Below are 15077 nucleotides of genomic sequence, written 5' to 3'. Positions count from 1 at the left end.
GCAGAAGACCGGGGCACCTCAAAATGTCTCCCAAGCACAGGTCACTTCCCCCACACGTCAGGACGAGGGGGTCACAACGGGGTGCAGAAAGGTCGTGAGGCGTCAGGGCTCCGTCAGACCCCGAGGGGCGGAGCGCAGGCTGCTCTGCTCTTACGACAAGCTGCTCGCAAGGCACCGTCCTCCAGAGGGGACACCAAGGCGCCCTGGCGCGGGCCTGGAAGCCCCCGACGGAGCGTCCCTGACGACCGACCACCGAGTTAGTATTTGCTCGTGCTGCGTGCGGAGCCCGGCAGCAGCCCAGGAAAATCCCCTCAAGGAAAAGCAGCTCATCGAATGGGCTTCAGAGCTTCTACCGGAGCCGTGTGTGCAGGCTGCGCACGACTCAACAAAACCGGGACTTGGGGGAGGGACGAGCCCGGGTGAGGCGCATCCCTGCGGAAAGGCTTCGCCGGGAAGGCTGTGGGGTTTCAGAAGGGCCGTCAGAAAAAGGAAGATTGTATTTTCGTCACGGGGAGACCCCGGCAGCCGAGCTGTTGCACGAACGCGTGAGGGGATCTGTTTTCTGGGGAGCGGGCAGGTCGGGGAGGCGGGACAAGCAAGCGGACAGAGGCTTGCGGTGCAGTGTGGGGCCGGGGCCCCAGGGAGGGCGCAGGGGGTTCCTGCTGACCCAGAGGGTGTTACGGAACACGGGCTGGGAGGTGCCCCACAAGGGCATTTTAGGAAGAAACCAATCAGCGGCCGCCGGAGAGCAGGTGCAGGGAGCAGGGGCGTGAGGCGGGCGAGCGGGGGTTGGGGGAGCCCCGTGCCGGCCTCCGCGGGCGGCAGCTCGCTCCGGGAGAGCGGGAGAGCGGGCGTCCAGCGAGGAGAGACGGGGGAGCAGCACTGAACAAACAGGCCAAGGAAAGTCAGCGTGGTGCGGCGGCCCGCGGCCCTCTCTGCTGTTCCCACAGCCGGAACCCCGAGGGCAGGCAGGCTTGGACGCTCCGCGGAGAGCGTCCACAGCCCCCGCTGGGATCACGCCGGGGCTCCAAAGTCGCTCCTCTGCGCGGGTACAGTTTCAACACTGCAAAACGGTAGCAAAGCAGATGGGGCTCCCACGGTGCGAGGCCGGCGAGGACTAGCATTCGGGACAGTGACGGGGAAGAGCCCGCGTCACACTCTGCCACACTGTGCGCCCGTGCCAGGAAGGACCAGGGACGCAGAGATGATGCGGTGGAATCCTATTCTTTAGGGAAGTCCAGCCGCGCGCTAACGAGGTGCTAGAAGGGGGGGGCTCTTCTCACCGGGGCAGGAGCAGCTTGGTGGCGCAGTGTCTGACCCGCTCTGCGAGAGAAGGAGGGCCTTCCTGGGCAGCAGTCTGAGCTGAGTTTCAAGGTTAATTGCAAGTTTGAGACTTAAAGTGGGGGGCGTGTTCCAGGTGGAGGGGAGGAGATGTGCAAAGGCCCTGGGGTTTGCAGGTGCATTCTGGGGCCCCGAGGAGGGACAGGGCTCAGAGTGTAGGCCACTTGGTGCCTTCCAGGAGCACCATGGACAGGTCACCCCGTGTGCCCTCTTCTTCGTGCTGCCACAGCCCCTGATGGCAAACCTGCCTTTAGAGCCCCACCCCTGCCCCGTACTGGCGATAACTCAGGACAGAACTTGTTACCAGGGGGGCTGAGGCTGCCGCTCCTCTGTGGGTCTGATATTGAAACAGCCTCATTAGCTCATTGCTCAGACGGTTGTGTAAGAATTATGTTGTATGTTTCAATTTTAACCCCTTTTTTTACATATAGAAGGACAATCTTATCTCCTTCCAGATACAGTTACCTCTGCCACTAACCACTCACTAAAACCCGAACTCCTTCCCTGGCACCCTGCAACAGCCTTCCTGGGGTGCGCTCGCCGGAGCCGGGACTGCGGCGGGCCCCTCCGGCCACTCCTGTCCTTGCCGGTTCCGGGCTCATCCTGCATGAGGTTTCAGCCTCTTGAACGTGTTCTGCTCTGTGTGTGGGTTCCTCGTACTTCGTAAGAGAGTCCTGCACCACACCCCGTGCACCGGAGACACGGAGCGAATGGGGTTTTCTTTCTCCGTCTGCCAAGGAACTCAAAACGGAAGAGCTCGAAGGGTTTTACGTTTCGTGTTGACTCAGTGTTTCGGGGTGCGGACGCCGGCAGGCTCAGATGAAGCGGAAAGCGTGGAAGTCATCACCAGAGCTGAAGGAGCGTTTCCATCCCCGACGTGTACACCGACCAGTGTGTGGTCGAAGGTCGCCCGACCCCACACGCTCGTCCACACGTCGGCCTCTTCAGGGACCCCGGGCCTGCCCGCCACCCCCAAAGGTGGGCTTCTGTGGTCCCATGACTGTCCCTCCACAGGCGGCCACCCTCGGACATGTCCCGGGAACTGTGCTCTGGAGACTGTTCTTCTGGGGCCCTGAGACCCGGGCAGGACCTCCGGGGACGACACCATGAGGGCGTAAACACGTTTGCGTTTCCCGGGGCCAGAGGCTGTGGACGCTGCTGTCACGGCTCGGGTGACACACCTGGCCAGGAGACCACACTGAGACAGCGAGCTCTCCCGCCAGCCGAGAGCACTTGCGTCTGCAGTCTGGTGCCTGTGTTTAGGATAACGAGAGGCTTCTCTTCGGAACCAGAAGGGGTTTTACACCTAAAGGAAAATGTCAGACGTTTGCTTTAGAACCAACAGAAGTCACCAGATGACTGAAGCTATTTTACAACACGGACGGTTTGCACTCGCAGTCGGGGCCGAGTGTGTAACTTTCCCCCGGCGCCACCCCAAGCGCACGCTTCCTTCGGGCTGAGGCCTCATGAGGACAACGGGATATTAACTACGGCAACAACTCAGACGTCCGTTAACGTTCTGTCTGCGCTTGGAGGCCGCTTCCCGGCCGCAAGCAGCTCTTCGGGCCACAGTAGCGAGCCTCGGGGAAGGGCGCCGGGGGTCCCGGCTCTGCGGGAGTCCACTGACAGCCCCCCTGCACGCTGCACACCGGCAGCCCGCCCCCTCGGGCAGGGTCCCCCGGTGCGGGGCTCGGACAGGACATGGCTGAGCCCGGGGGCTCTGCCCCAGAGCTGCCCCTCCGTTATTCGGGAAGCAATTACCCGTTTTGTCAATTAGCCAGACCCCACCTTTCACTTCCTGCCGCTTGGCACCGGGTCGTCTCACTCATTAGCACCGCCGGGAGGACTGGGCTGCGCGCGAGCAGGAGGTGGAGCTCGTTGACTAAGACGTGTGACTCGCGAGGGGGTCAGAGAAGCCAGAGCGTCCGCCAGACCCAGGCAGATCAGACCGCGCACCCGTGTTTGATCCTTCCCTCCAAGTCCCCCCACACACTCAGGGACGTCTCTGTTCCTAAAATACCGTCTGTAAAGATCAGCAAGAATCAGTCCACGTTCTTGTCGCCTTGAAGAGGTTCTACAGCAATGGAAACTCGTTTCCCCCGATGTGACAAAGAGTCCTGGCTTTAGTGAATTTAATGAAGTGCAAATACATTAAATTTCAGGAGTTCTGTCCAGTGTTTATAGTAAGTGACAGGACGGCATGTTGTGAAGAAGTTGCCAAGTTAGGAGAGACGGACGGGTCACGCGCCTGGTTTGTGGCTATCTCCGAGGCCGCTGTTCAACCTTGCAGGATGGAAATGAGGAAAGGTAGGACAGGTAAGTCAGGGGAAGAGCCTTGGCTCGTCTGCTCCCACTTTTCCTTTTCCTTCCCGAACTTTCTCAGCGAAGACTGGCAACCAGTGAAGCCGTCCTCAGCAGAAGGCCTCAGCATGGCCTCATCACCCCATCACCTTAGGCCACGTGCTCGGAGAGTGGAAGCCTGGCGCCATTGGTGCAGGAGAGAGGAAATGGGAAATAGGACGGGTGTGAGCAGAGGAGAAAGTGCAGGTGCGGCGAAGCCCCCCTGCCTGGGGCCACAGCGCAGAGTGTGGCACGGTGACCCAGAAGGGAGCCCAGCTCTGCAGGACCCGTGTCCAGGACACGTCCCCCACTGCGGGGACGCAGGATATCATAGAAATGAGCCTATCTGAAGCTCACTAGAATGAGAAGATATGGGGGCTCATTATGGTGTGAACTTGTTATTGAGTTTAAGCAGGTGGTGCACAAAAAAATTCAGAATGTCATTACCAAAACGTGGCTCGTGAAACCGACCATCACCATGGCCACGGGGCAGGGAAGCAGCAGCCTTGCTCTCTTTGCAGGTTCCCTGTCATCAGGCCCTAGAAACGTAGATGTTCATGCACAAAAGCAAGTCAAGTTTTGATGGTAAAGTGTCATGCTGCCCTCGGACTCCTGTCCCCACTGACGGCCTCTGCTAGTTGGTCCCCAGATGGAGGCTCGCAGCGGCCGCTGTAGGCGTGGATGCTTTGCTGTGAGTGGGAGGACGCGGAAGCCGGGACAAGACAGGGTGTCTCTGACGGTGGCCCGTGTTCTGCTTGGTGTTGCGAGAACTCCGGGAGTCCTGTCCTCACCACCCAGTGCTGGGCGCACCCGGGCCATGCAGGCGGAGGCCGCTTGAGTGCTGTGGGAGGAGGGGCCACATCTTCAAAAGAAAAAGTGTAGATTTGTGGCCTCACAAGTGACATTCATGCCGTCTCCTGAAGGACAAGAGCGGTCTGAGAGTCAAGACTTCAGAGCTGGATTCTTGGACCTTCTCGGACATCCAGGGTCTTTTCTGGCACACGGAGCTGGGACAGCTCTAGTCAGAGCAGCCTTGGAAACGTGGGACGCACACTTGCTCTCAGGGCTCGAAACTGTGGCCCTGGGTGATAACACTGGGGAACCCCAGAAGGAAATCCTGCGGGCAGCATGGGCCACACCCTTAATCCATGTCTGCACCTAGTTTGGGACTTAATATGTGAAAAATAACACAACGTTATGCCGGGCGCCTGGGTGGCGTGGTCGGTGGTGTCCGACCCTTGATTTCGGCTCAGGCCCTGACCACAGGGTGACTGTGCTCAGCAGGGAGCCCGCTTGAGCCTGTCTCTCCCTCTGCCCATCCCCTGCTCTCGCTCACTCTCTCCTGTCTCTCTCGAACACAGATATATCTTTTAAAATAATAAAAATAAAAGTAATGCAACAAGGCCTAAGCAAAATCCTAAGAAATGAGCAATCATTGCCATGATGGCTGGCAACAAAAATGTCCTGAACAGGAGCCCCCAAGGGGAAACGTGTCATCTCGACCCAGAAATTGTGCGAGGATGGTGCAGGGGTGCTGTGTACTGGCGCCTGCACAGAGGGCCCCATGCCAAGCCCTGGGCATTGCAGATGAACCAGCCCGTGTGTCGGGGGACAGGGCTGGGCCTGGCAGAGGCCAGAGAGCTCCCCCTAGCCCTCCGACAGCTGACAGAGGGGACCGGCGAGAAAGAGCAGTCTTAGCCTGGAGGCACGTGGACACGTGGCAGAAAGGCTCGCAGGCTAACAGCACCTCTACGTTTCGGTAAAAGCAAATTATTGAACGAAGGAAGGAGTTACAGGGAGCTAACGCTTCGCTTGGCCAGTGCGATTTAATTACCGTTTATTAATAATTTGATTATAGCTTTAAACCTTCTGCAATACAAATAAAGAGCTGAGCTAAGAAATATCTGTGCCCCCGCCATGAGGCCAGAGACTCCTCTGCTTCGTTACAAGTGCACAGGGCACCACGAGGGGTGCTGCCATGGCCATGGAGCTGTGTGTGCACACGCACTGTGCTGCAGGTGGGGTTGCTGGCTGTGTCCACGGAGCTCTGTGTGCACACGGACTGGACTTCCTGTCGGCAGGAAGCTGAAGGCTCCGAGGAGACTTTTACAGCCTCCAAGGCTGGGGGTCAGCTTGTCAGGAGTCCAGGCTGTCCTTGGCCAAACGACGCTTCCTCTCAGCCACGTGGGGGCCGGTGACCCTAGTGGAGCATTTGAAACAAACCCAAATTTTGAAGGTTTCTAGGTGACTCCAGGGAGCTAAAGGCAGTGGCTTTTAACAAATAACTCGTGTTGGATGTCACTCTTATTGGGTGACTTGCAATTTTTTATCTGTAAAAAGTCTGCTTCCCAGTTCCTATCATCCGTCACCACGGTGGCGAGGCCCGACAGCCCCGAGGGCCGGCTCCGGGGGCAGAGCAGCAGGTGTGTCTCGGCTGGTGGCTGCGGGCGCGGGAGGCCCCTGGGAGCGCAGGGGTGCCCAGCTCTGGGAGCTCCCTCCCAGCCAACGGCGCCGGAGCTTAGCTCGTGTTTCACTATGGTGCTCGCGGCCCGGCGAGGTTCTTCCCTCTCACGAGCAGAATAGCTAGCAGGAGCATGCCTGTTTCCAGCGGTTGAGTCGAAATGTCAAGTCCGGGGCCCTTCAAATACTATTTTTTAATTTTATTTTTAAGTACTATTTTTTGGCAAAAACTATTGCTCTTTTGGCCCCAAATGAAAAAGAACAGAAGCCCGTATCTGTGTTGGAAACTGGATTTGTGAATTTGAGTTGGTTTCTATTATTGCTGACCACTGTGTCCTGCCAGCAAGTTCTGGAAGGAAAATGCCAAGAGTCAGATTTTAGGACAGAGGGCATGAACCTTACAGCCTGAGAATCAGGAGGCGGGCCCCGTACTGCTCTGCCAGGTTCCCAGCACTTAACACATCAAACTAATACCTAAAAATCTGGAGACTTTATATCCAAATCTGGATTCCTGATTTTTCTGGAAAAATAGGAGGGTCTGGAAACCCTGCCCAGCGGCTAGAGAGACGGCATTCCCACATGACAGCCACCACGGCCTCCATGCCTCTTTCAGCCCGTTCCCTGCTATGGTGTGGCCCACCACCAGGCATGGGCTGTTTCTCTCTGCAGTGGCAGCTCCGTTGGGCTGGGCCTGGGAGGGCTGGGTGCCCGTGTGTGAGCTGCCCAACTGTCCTGCTCCTGCCTGGCGGTCTCTGCCCTCGGGCATACCTGAGTCTGAGGAAAGTAAGGCAGCACATCTACGTCCCAGGGCCTGGAAGAGTCATGGCCATGGTAGGATCTCATGGAAATCTGTAGAATGCACTGCCCGTCCTGGCTCTCAGGACTGGGCTGAGGACACACGCTTCTGTAGGCCATGGAGCAGGGCCTGTGGCGCCTGCGGCAGCTGAACCTCAGCCTGCCCGGCCCCTCCGGTGGCCAGCTGGGTCTCCGGCTCAGGAACTTTGGCTCCAAGTTTAATAATTCAGTTTTCTCTCCACTCCTCTTCCTGGAGTCACTTTTCTTTAAGTTCCCCTTGTTTTTTCTGTAAGTTATTGCAAACTAGCGTGCACAGATGTTGTGGTGCTTTTCGTAGGACTCACAGCCTGTCTTGGCTGCTTGTTTCCGCTTCGGCCCTCCCCTCCAGGCACGGGCACTGCCAGGGCCTCCCAGTGCCGTCACACGGCAGGGCCTGACCCAGGAGCGTGGGTTGGGGGGGGTACACGTGGCACGAGGGTCTTCTGAACATCGTTGGGTCTGTCTCTCCTGCAGTAGACAGGAAGCACGGTTCCTGAAGCCTGCCCACTGCCCGGATGGGAGGGCCGGACACGTCAGGGCCTCCTGTGTCAGCAGCGGTCCCTGCTCGTCTCCGAGGCATCTCGGAGGCAGGGGGCCAGTGGTATGACGGCTCCACATTTACTCACCGTGAGAAGCTCCGCGTTTACTAACCGTGAGAAGCTTGGCAGAGTCCTGTTCGCGGAGCGTGCTTCTCTCTTCTGTGAAGTTCCTGCTTACCTCCCTGGGCGGCTGAGCGGCTGGGATAAAGGCATCCCACGAGGGAGCCGCGCGCCGTGCCTGCTGCGGGAGAAAATCCTCCTTCCCCCATTTCCCAGGTGAGGTTTCCCCAAAGGCACGGAGAGCAGAGATGCTCACGATACCCACGCTCTGGGCGCACACATCCCTCGTGACACAGGGCGGGTGTTGGGCCGTGTTTGCCATCACCTCTCCTAACACCAGCACTTCTGTGGCCTCTGTGGACCCAGACCAGGGCAACGACGCACAGCCCAGGAGCAGAGTCTCCGTGAAAACTGTTGGGGCCACGAGCTCAGTCGTAGCTACAAAACCTACAAATGTGTGTGTGTGTGGGGGGGTACGGGCGTGGGTGTGTGTGCGCTTTGGGGGCCTTGAGCTCCCCCAATCCAGCTAAACGTTTTCAGTAATCCAGGACACGGCTCATCCCATACAAGGCTGGCTGTCTGGGGCTCCCAGGGCTCCAGGAGAGGCAGGCAGGGGAGACCCGGCCCATCAGGTCAGCGCAGGCGGTCTGGGGTGGGAATGAGGCCATCCTCATGTTCCTGGCCCCTCGCATGGCACCTGTCCCAGAGCACTGCCTGATGACCACAGGGCACACTGCGCTGAGTAGAAATATCACAGTTCCCTTAAAGTCAGGTGGCTTCGGGGCAACCTTTCTGGAAATATGGAAAGAAGTTCTACAGAACAAAGAAAAGGAGTAAAAAAAGCGGAACATTGTCTAGAAGGGGCTATTCCTACAAGGGAAGGGGCTGTTCACAAATGCTCAGTAGGGAATGCATTTCAAAAAAGACCGCGGGGGTCATTTGAGGGACTTGGAGCTGGTGGTTTTCAGACAATTATGATCTGAAATCAAACTGTCCATCTCAGCCCGTGGGGCGCCTGTAACGCCAGCCTCCTGCCGGGTCGCAGCCGGTCCCACCCTGTCCCTCCTGTCCCCTTGCTGCTGCGGGGAGTTCACGGTGCCCTCCTGGCCACCCGTGGGCAGGGGCCCTCACTCCTCCCATCGGGCGGCTGTTAACAGACTCACAAACACTTACAGACTGAACAGTGGTTCCTCTAGGTGTGTGCCATTTCTTGTAAATGAAAGACCTTAAATAACTGGCAAATCGCTGAGAGGACAGACACACGACAAAATCTTGTGCTATGAGACCAAGCGTGAGATGCTGACACAGTTATGTGGGGTTAGGAAGGCAGCGCAGAGCCGTGGGCAGGCACGGGACCCGGCGCTGAGCCCCTGTGCCAGAGTCCTCCTCTGTCTCTGCAGCTGCACGACCTTGGACACAGAGCTAACTGGGCGCATGCCCAGGCTCTAAATTCTAAGTGTGTGGGTCACAGCAGCCATGTGGGTCCTGGGGACATTGGGAGATCGAAGGAGAAAACGGCTTTGCCAGCATTCTGGGAAGACTCATTCCACGGAGCCAAAGAGCATGAGTGGGAAGGGCCAGGCGTCATCTGGTCAGCCGAGCACATTGTGCGGGGTTCACACAAAGTCCCAGGCTCCGGGCATCCAGGGCTCCGGCTGTCCAGGGCTCTGGGTGTCCAGGGCTCCAGGCATCCAGGACTCCAGCCGTCCAGGGCTTTAGGCGTCCTGGGCTCTGGGCATCCAGCGCTGCATCTCAGGCAGAGCATGGCGGTCACTGCGTCCCTTCCACATGCTCGGTCTTAGGGCAGGGAGAGCAGCAAATCCAGGAGCGCAGGCTGTCGTAGATCTAGCTAGGCAGGTCCTCCTGTCAGGAGACCCCGTCGCCACCCCTCTCCTCTGACTCGCATCTCTGCTCCTAAATGAGGGGGTGTCCCATGCTTGCCTGGTGTCTGCCAGCCTGCCTTCAGGACTCTTCTGGCCACCCCCACATCTTGACCGTAGGCCGGGGGCTGTGCCACACAGGCTCCCTGCGTCCTCTGGCTCCTGCCTGGTAGCGGCTGGTGTGACTGGGAGATGGCAAGGGCCAGGACTTCCAGAGATGGGAGAGCCGAGCCAGCGTCACCCATCCAGGCAGTCGCAGGGCTGGGCTCCTAGACTGTTCCCGGCCCTAGGCCACACCATCAATGGCACCACCTCCACCATCCCTGGTGTTGGGCAGTAGGGGAAGGGATTGTGGGGGCTTGTTCCTCCCCACGCCCTCCTTTCTAGAATGTTCCATCTGCTCCTCTCAGTTGGCTCTTCTGCTTTCCATTCGGCTCAGGTCCGTCTGCCCTTCGAGTCCGTTGACTTTAGCACTCGCCCTCTCTCTCCTTCTTTTGCTGCCACACTGTGTAACGAGACCTGTCAGGCGGGTGCATCCTGCCGGGTAACACCGTAGAGGTCAGCGGGATGGCGTCCTAGAGCCCCACCGTCTCACGGATCCTCATCCTTCAGGAGAGCACTTGCTGCTGTTGCTGGCTTCCTGCCAGCCTTGGCCTCCCAGACCCCTGCAGGGCTCCGTCCCCAAGCCACACCCCGAGGATGCACCCGCAGTGCTCTGACCGCGGCCTCCAGGAGCCTGGACGGCACGTGCAGGGGCCTCCACCGCAGCGGGCCCATCCGAGAGCCGCGGTCAGCCTCTCCGTCCCGCACAGGGGCTCCCGAGCCGCCGCGTCCCCCCTCCCTGTCCTGCGTCCAGCCCCTCGCCGCTCCCCTCCTCAGCACTGCGTGGGGCTCTCTCAGCCGCTGGTGGGTCGGCGGGTGCTGTTCTCCTCCTTGTGTGGCAAGACCTCAAGAGCAGGGTCCTTGTCACGGGGTCCTTGTCACGTCCTGGCGTCAGTCCCAGCTGCGATTTATGGAATAAATGGAGCGATCGTCCCTCCAGCTGGAAACCTTAAGGTCACACTGACTTCCGTCTTTCTGTTCCTCCGTCAAATCACTCCTCACGTTCTGGTTTCCACCGCCAGGCCTTCCCCCGCATGGGTGCGGCACGAGCTCAAACCCTGACGATTCGGGGTCGTCAGGGGGATGAGCTTGTCGACGCCGGACCCTTTCCGTCGCGCCGTCCCGGGACGCCGTCCTCCCGCCTCCTGCGTGGCCTCCCCAGCTTGAGAACCCGCGAGGCTTCCCTGTGGACGCGCTCCCTTGCCTCAGTCAGCAGCGGCGTCTGCCTCTCTTCCCGGTTTCTCCTAGGGACCAGGCTGGAGATCGGCAGAGGGGACACATGGGGACGCCTCCGGAGTGCAGCGGGGGGTAAAGGCGCGCGGAGCCCTCCGTCCCCCACCAGCTCCGCGGCCGGCGGCGCTCTCTGCGCCTGGGGCTTCCTGAACGCAGAGCGCGTCCCACGGCCTCCACGCGCGGACCCCACGCTACACACACTCGCGCTTGCTTCTTTCACTCCCGAAAACTCCGGCTCGCTCCCGGCCAAGGCCAGTGGGTTCAGCTCGTGCTTCCGGATGCTGGGTCGAATTTCCCGGCACGAGTGTCCTGTGCCGAATCTGCCATCCACCCCGAAGTTCCCTCACTCGGCATCGTACGGTTTATTCTGCTATAAAGAGAAGCGCACGGAACGCCCCGCGCATCTTCTGTGGGTTTCCGTAACACGGTTTTCTAAGAGGACAGCGTCAGTCCTCCCAGAAGATGCGCAGATCCACGCGCTGTCCAGACACGCGCGACCGTCCCCGTTTCCCCACCGCCGACCAGCCGCGGAGCCCGGGCCTCGTCTCCGCCGAGTGAAGCGTCGCGTCTCATCGCCGCCCACGTTCCCCTTCCCCGGCCACCGAGGAGGCTCGGCGCCTTCCCCTGCCGGCGCCTCCTGCTTTCTGCTTCTGGTTCTGTATCTCTTGCTCACCCTTCGCCTATTTTGAAAACATCCCCGTGGATCTGCAGTAGCTCCTCGTGCACCTGCGGCGTCCAGCTCTGCCCACCTCGCTGGGCGTGTCCCCCCACGCGTGTGAAAGGACGCACGTGACCCCGCCGGTCTCTCGGAAAGAGCCGCCGGGCTCTAGGGCTTGGTTGTGGTTTCCTGGGGGCTCACCGCCCTCACGCCAGTGCCCCGGTCCCCTGGGCCCTCTCAGGGGCACCCAGGCCCCCTCCTCAGCGGCCCGTCCTCCCCCGGGCTGCGGTGCAGCCTCACGTGCGTCCGCTCCACACCGTCTGCCACGCGCAAGCCCGCCGACAAGCGCAGCCCTTCTCTGGGAGCACCTGCTCAGCCCCCCTCGCCCCCTCAGGCCGCCGCGTGGTGAGAGACCACGCGACCCTTTAGAAGGATGTACAATCCGCACGTGACTAAACAGCTTCTAGAAGAAATAATTACCGTCCTGCACTCATTACAGAGGCCGCGTTTGACTTCCCTCCGCAACCCCCAACTGAAATTGTGATAAAACACAAAAAATAAAATTCAAATACGTTTTAATTTAGAGAAATAGTAATAGAAGGGTCCATTTGTATCAGGATTTCAAATGATCCTGGTGGTTTTCTAATTTGTAACTTTCTAAGCCAGTTCATCTTCTTAAGTTGAAGTATATTCAACAGACAAAACTGTTCCGGGAGCGGGACACGGCGGCCCGATGCGAAAGACTCCTGGGTGCGCGGTCGCCGTCCGTCGCCACGAGAAGCTTCCGTCCTTCGGACCACGTTGCCTAAGCAGAACCTTTCATCCCTGTGACTTATTTATTGTATGATTGGGAACTTGTACACTTAAAATCCAGTTTTTCTTTAAAAGTTCGTTTTCCTTGTTGTTGTTTTTTTTTTTTTTTTTTTTTTTTTTTTAAGAAGAGAACAAAGCAAAAATAGAAAAGACGAATTAGAGAAGTTTCTGTCTACGTGGGAGGTGTGTCTGTGCTCAGGGGAAGAGGAACCATACAATTTTGGAGGAAATGTTCAGAAATTAAAGTGTTTCAGAAATGATTCAATGGGAGACATTCCATTTACTGCGTCTCTTTGAGCCTCAGTTTGCTAGAAAGGACACAGGCAGGACAGGGTCCCCACTGGGCCCGGGGGGGGCCAGGTGGGCGGATGAGCTCCTAACGCCCGGGGGAGGGTAAGACTGTGCAGCACGGCGTGCTGGCCCTCACTGTCTCGTGACCTCAGCTGCGTGGCCGCTGTCATTTTCCCCTCACTAGGCTGTCCCTGGTGGACGCCACACGCGGGCCAGGGTTCCTCCTCAAGGGAAGACCTCTGCCACCCATGAGACCCACGCCACGTCTGGGCTCTCAGGGGGCAGGTGTGGGATACCACACGGCGACCGAAGAGGATGCGGCTCTCCGAGTGTTGGGAAGGGACAGAAAGAAACAGCATGTGGCAGAAAGCAAGAGAGAAAGTTCTAGAGGTGTGTGTGGGGGAGGAAGGCACACTTCGTTCTGACCACAGGGTTCTGGGGGGAGCCCTGAGGGCAGTTCACTGGTCCCCACCTCAACCCCCTAGGGAGTGGACGAGCTTGGGCAGCACCGCGCTGCTGGGGTCTGTCCACGGAGGTTCCGTGCACAGATGCGGGGGTGTGGGCCCGCTTGGTGCTTGAAGCCCCTCCCGCCGCAACACCCCTGGAGCCGGTGCTCGTGAGGTCAGTGTGGGATCTGAGAACGGAGCTTCAGGGCAGCCGGGACCGCGGCCTGCTTTCCACAGGCTCCACCGGTGGAGGGGGGGGTCCCGGACAGCTTCTGGGGGTGAAGAAAGTGTCTTTCTTTTGTCAAGCCCAGGACAGGGTGGCTCTTCCCCGCGGAGGGGGACGGGCAGTGGACAGGAGAAGCGGGCAGGCGGGTGGGGCGGCGGGAGGAGAAACAGACGCACTCTCGGGCCGGCGCAGGGAAGACGGCGGGTGAGGAACAGCGGGGTCTGGGAGGGGTGAGAGCTCCCACCCTGGAGGAGGTTTTACTGACAGTAGTGGTCCAGGCCACGTCTCACCCTGGTCAGTAGTGCCCCTGGTGTGGACGGGGCTGTCCCGCCCCACGTGGACCACGAGCCACCAGGGTGAGTTCTCCCGGTGTGGACGGGGCTGCCCGCCTGGTGCGGACCTCATGCCACCAGGTGAAGGGGCCACACTGTACCTTGTGGGGCGTCTTCTCTCCTAGGAAGGGAGGCAGCGTGGCTCCGTGGGCAGGACACGGGCCCGGAGTCAGGGTCCCTCTATGTTCTCTTCCTGGTCCTCCCCAGCTGGGGACTGAGGCGAAGTTACTTAATTTCCCTGTGCCTCCATTTCTCCATCTGCAAAACACGAACCACAGCGTAAAGCGCCTATGATTTCACCGGCACGTGAGGGGAGGTGGCAGCCACGGGCGGGAACCCCGTGGCAGCTGCCAGGGTCCAGGCATCCTCCGTCCTATCTGCGGACAAGGCTCCCCTGGGAAGCGTTCTCACAAACTTGGGTCCTCTGCTTTGGCTCTGAGGAAGGTTCTCCCCAGGGATCTTCCCAGGTGGTGCAGTCAGGGACCAACCCCGTCTGCAGAGTGGGCTCGGCTGGACTGGAGAAGGTTCTAGAACCCCTGTTCTCAGGTCCAGAATCCCTCCAGGCTCCTTGCAGAATAACAAGGTCACACGAACGATTCAGTTAAGCAGCTCGACAGACGGCTACGTAACACCGCGAGTGACTCTCGTGTCGGAACAGGTTCCCACGGACAGCTGAGCTCGGTGAGAAACCAGGGGGTCACCGGGGCCAATTTCCTCCCACTCCACAAGCCCTTCCTGTGGTCCGAGAACTGGCCGGCCCTGTCTGCTCTGTCGAGCCTTGGGGACTGAGCTGTAAATCCTTTCTGGGTCGACTTCATCTTCCCAAGGAGTGACATCACCCACACAGGCCGCGAGTGACCAAACACGTGTGTCTGCCAAGACCACAACGGCACAGACCACAGAGGCTTTAAAATCATCTTCCCAGAAAGAGGACAAAGTTGTCTTCTTCAACATTGCCACTTAAAACAGGAGAACTTTGATTAAAACAAACAAACAAAAAACCAGGAGAACTTCTCACTACCTCCTCCTTGGGATTTAGTAATTACTACGAGCTCGAGCTCGCCCTCGCCCTCAGTCCGAGGACACAAGCCCGCGAATGCGCACCACAAGCCCCGGAATGTGCTCCCTCCCAGAGCAGGGACAGCCCCACCTGCTTCTACTGGTCACTGCGGGTTTGAGGGTTTGACGAGAGGAGGAGGGAGCAGGAGGGCGGAAGCTGCGAACGAGAAGCCTCACTGCCGCTGCCGGAGTCCCCGGGACTAACTGGGTTATACGAGTGACTCAACCAACCTGTCCAACGCTGCGTGGTACAAGATCTGAAACCAGGCGGACCTGGGCTGCTGCATCATTTCCCAGATGTCACCTCATGACCTGAGCTCGCGGTTTCCCGGCACGTTCCCGTCTCTAAGCTGGAAGACCCACAGAAGGGACCGGGCGCGCCGGGACGGCTCGTAAACGCCCCCATCACTTCATCCACCATCACGCTTACTTATGTGCCTGCGCAGCGTGTCTGAGCTCCAGG

At 59.1% G+C, this 15077-nt stretch overlaps 1 protein-coding gene across 11 annotated transcripts in view; it reads right to left on the bottom strand.

The window, feature by feature from the left end:
- The window catches only part of MYT1L (myelin transcription factor 1 like), a 390355-nt gene that overhangs the window by 128429 nt on the left and 246849 nt on the right, over positions 1 to 15077 (bottom strand). For all 11 annotated transcript variants that reach the window (XM_013052872.2, XM_013052863.2, XM_013052871.2 and 8 more), the window contains exon 5: positions 13657 to 13813. The gene's annotated coding sequence lies outside the window, so the exon portion shown is untranslated. The remainder of the gene's footprint in view (positions 1 to 13656; positions 13814 to 15077) is intronic.

The sequence above is a fragment of the Mustela putorius genome, unplaced genomic scaffold (genome assembly GCF_011764305.1).
Source record: "Mustela putorius furo isolate JIRA1106 unplaced genomic scaffold, ASM1176430v1.1 tig00001618_pilon_pilon_pilon, whole genome shotgun sequence".
NCBI classification, from domain to species: domain Eukaryota; kingdom Metazoa; phylum Chordata; class Mammalia; order Carnivora; family Mustelidae; genus Mustela; species Mustela putorius.
This window is presented reverse-complemented; position numbering and strand designations above follow the sequence as displayed.